The sequence below is a fragment of the Pteropus vampyrus genome, unplaced genomic scaffold, assembly GCF_000151845.1.
Source record: "Pteropus vampyrus isolate Shadow unplaced genomic scaffold, Pvam_2.0 Scaffold197, whole genome shotgun sequence".
Lineage (NCBI taxonomy): Eukaryota > Metazoa > Chordata > Mammalia > Chiroptera > Pteropodidae > Pteropus > Pteropus vampyrus.
The window spans coordinates 1,529,936-1,533,730 of record NW_011888978.1 but is presented as its reverse complement, the minus strand read 5'-3'; the positions used below and the strand labels follow the sequence as shown (position 1 = coordinate 1,533,730).

Sequence of the window (3,795 nt, the reverse complement as noted above, 5' to 3'; positions counted from 1 at the left end):
AGCAGTGGACAAGAAGGCAGCTGGAGCTGGCAAGGTCACCAAGTCTGCCCAGAAAGCTCAGAAGGCTAAATGAATATTACCCCCAAAACCTGCCCCAGACTTAATCAATGGTGGAAGAACGTTCTCAGAACTATTTGTCTCAATTGGCCATTTAAGTTTAATAGTAAGTTAATGGTAATAGTTAATGATCACAATGCATCATAAAACCTTCAGAAGGAAAGGAGAATGTTTTGTGGACCATTTTGTGTGTGTGTGTGTGTGTGTGTGTGTGTGTGTTTTTAAGTTATTAGTTTTTAAAATCAGTACTTTTTAAAGGAAACAACTTGACCAAAAATCTGTCACAGCATTTCGAGACCCCATAAAAACAAAGTTTAATGAGAAAAAAAAGTGAAGGAGAAATACAGACTTTCTCAGACAAATAAAAATTGAGGGGATCTTGGGGGTGGCTCCATAGTGTAGTGGTTAGCACGTCTGCTTTGCACGCAGAAGGTCCTGGGTTCGCACCCCAGGTGGAGCCATGGGTCATACCCCGGCTGCACCAGGCCCCTGGTGCACCAGGCCAGGGTGCATGCCTCGAGCGTGTGGGAGGGGATACCCTGCCTCCAGAGATCCAGCTCTTAAGGGGCAACAGCAACATCTATGGGTCAAGGGTGGAAGTGTGTGTGTGGGGAAATAAATAAATAAAAGCTATTTTTAAAAATATTGAGGGGATATGTCCTCAGGAAATCTGCCTTGCACAGAATGTTAAAAGAAGTTCTCCAGAGAGAAGGAAGATGATATAGGTCAGAAACTCTAAACTACATAACAAAAGGCAGAACCTCAAAGAAGAAATAAATGACGGTAAAATAAAATTTCCTATTTTTCTTATTCTTAATTAATCTAATAGATAACTAATTGTCCAAAGTAACAAGAGCAACAATGTATTGAGTGATTATTGCCTCTGAATAAGTAAAATAAATGGCAGCAATGCAATAAGGAGTGAGAAGGAAGAATTGAGAAGACTCTTTTTTAAGGTCCCTGTACTACATGTGAAGCAGTATAGTATTATTTGAAAGTGGACATAGATTAGTTGTAAATGTATATTGCCAACTCTGGGGCAAGCACTAAAATTTTTTTAAAAGAAATATATTGATATGCCAAGAGAGGAGAAAATGGAATCATATCAAATTCTCAATTAAAATCAGAGAAGACAGAAAAAGAGGGAAAATAAGGAATAAAGAACAAGTACAATGAATAGCAAGTAGTTATAAACCTGGTAGATATTAACCTAGTGGTATCAATAATCACTTTCAATGGGAATAGTCTAAATACACTAATTAAAAGATAGAAACTGCATAATGGATAAAAAACAAGACCCACCTATATATTGTCTACAAGAAACCCACTTTAATTATAAACACACAGATCGATTAAAAATAAAAAGAATGCAGTAAGATATATCATGCTAGCGCTAATCAGAAGAGCTGGAGTAACTATATTAATTTCAGACAAAGTATACTTCAGAACAAAGAAAATTATCAGAAATACAGAGGGGCGTTACATGATAAAGGGGTCGATTCTCAAAGCAAACACAACAAACCTTAATGTGTATACACTTAACAATAAGAGCTTCAAAATAGTTGAAGCAAAACATGATAGAACAGCAAAGAGAAATAGACAAATAAACTATTAATAGCTGCAGATTTAACCTCTCTTGTCAGTGACAGACCCAGCAGACAGAAATCCAGTCGGCACACAGCTGAATACAGCAGAACCACCAATCCAATGAGCTAGCTGACATAAAAGGTTTCATTCAAAAACAGCAGAATATGTTTCATTCAAAAACATATTCTTTTCAAGCTCACATAAAATATTCACCAAGATAGACCACATTCTAGCCATAAAACAGACCTTAACAAATTTAAAAGAATAGAAATCATATAAAGTATGTAGTCAGACTAAACCGAATTACCCTAGAAATTCATCATAGAAATATAGCTGGGAATTCCCCCAAATATTGGAAATTAAACAACATACTTTTAAATAACACAGGGTCAAAGAAAAAGTCTCAAGAGAAACTAAAAATATTTTTAATTCAATGAAAATACGATTTATCAAAATCTCTGGGATGCAGTAAAAAAAGCATTTGGAGGGAAATTTATAGCATTCCATGCAAAAATTAGAAAAGAAGAAGAACCTAAAATCAATAATTCAAGGTCTTACCATAGGAAACTGGAGAATGAAGAACAATATAAATCTATATTGCAGAAGGAAAAAATAAGTAAAATAAACAATAAAAATTGGAGCATAAGTCAATAAAATTGAAAATAGCAAATCAGTAAAGAAAATAAACAAAACCAAAAGCTGGTTCTTTGAAAAGATCAATAAAATTGAACTTCTAGCAAGGCTAAGCAAGAAAAAAGAAAGAAGACACAGTATCCCTGCTCACAGGTAAACAATAGAGAGAAAATTTGGAAAATATAAAATGGAATTTCTCATCATAGCATAATTCACAATAATTAAAAACTTAAAACAAGGCTACAACCAAAGTAAGTTTCTGAGTGCATCACTTGTTGGCTAAGCAAGGAAATCTGTTTACTGATGGTAAATTAATTGTGTTTGACAGCAGCAGCCAAAGGAATACATTCAGAGAAAATAAATTTACCTTTCAATGAGAACAATTGTTCCAAGAGTTGAGGGCATTGTGAGCAATATCAAGTCATTGAAGAATAAGGCAGATGATTTGAAATGGTTTTCCTTGGCTTTCGATGAATAAACAGATGTTAATAATAGCATTCAGTTGTTGTTTATTGATGAGTCAATATCCACTTTAAAATGACTTAAAAATTAGCCTTTATAAATATCCTGTATGGAACAACTACAAACAAAAATATTTTTAAGGAAGTTGAAATAACACTCAGTATAATCCGAAGTGGAACCTGCTAAGATGTGTTTCAACAGATGGTAAAAATATGTAGAGAGCCGAAGAGGCTTAGTTGAACGACGTACAAAGCTTGTGAAAATGTAAGGTGTTTTAAACCTGTGGTTATTTATTGGTGACGATATTTGAGTCTATTATGTCTTATTGAACAATAAGTGTCAACGGTGAACCTCCTTTGCTCTTGTGGACCTAACTGTTGTCAGTTCTGTGAAGTGTTTTGTTTTGTTTTGTTTTTGTTTTGTTTTTAGAAATAGAAGCTGACTTGCTCTGCTGCACAGCAGTTCAATGACTTAGCAGTAGTAAAGTTTTACTGCACTTTTTAAAACCCAAGGCTGATAACGAAATTTTTCTGAATGAAAATAACGAAATTTTTCTGAACAAGAACTGTGTTGGACCACAATGATTAAGCATAAGGTGGCTTTGGAAATTAGCTTTTGCTGCAAACTTAATCAATGTTTCTTAATGACTTCAACCTAAAATTAAGAGGCAAATCAGAGCTTCTATGCAAAATTTATTCTGCTATAAAATCATTTCAATGACAACTAACATTTAAATCACAAGTAATGTCAAGATGCTTTATACGCATCCCACACTGTTAAAATTTAAAACAAGAAATGATATCTCCATTCCCACAAATATTTTCTGCAGATATAGATTCTGAGTACAAACTTAAGTTCCATCAGCAGTTTTTTGGATCTCAATGCAAGAGCAAAGGTAATTTCCATACAGCTGCTCCTTGACTCAGGATGGGGTTACGTCTCAATAAACCCATCATACATTGAAAATGTCATAAATCAAAAATGCATTTAATTCACGTAACCTACCGAAGAACATCATAGCCTAGTCAGCCTACCTCAAATGTGCTCAGAACGCTC

General features: G+C 34.4%; 1 non-coding gene across 1 annotated transcript; it reads left to right on the top strand.

The window, feature by feature from the left end:
* Positions 1 to 444: 444 nt before the first annotated feature.
* Positions 445 to 518, top strand: TRNAA-UGC. Its single transcript has one exon. It is a non-coding gene; the product is annotated as a tRNA-Ala (tRNA).
* Positions 519 to 3,795: the final 3,277 nt, after the last annotated feature.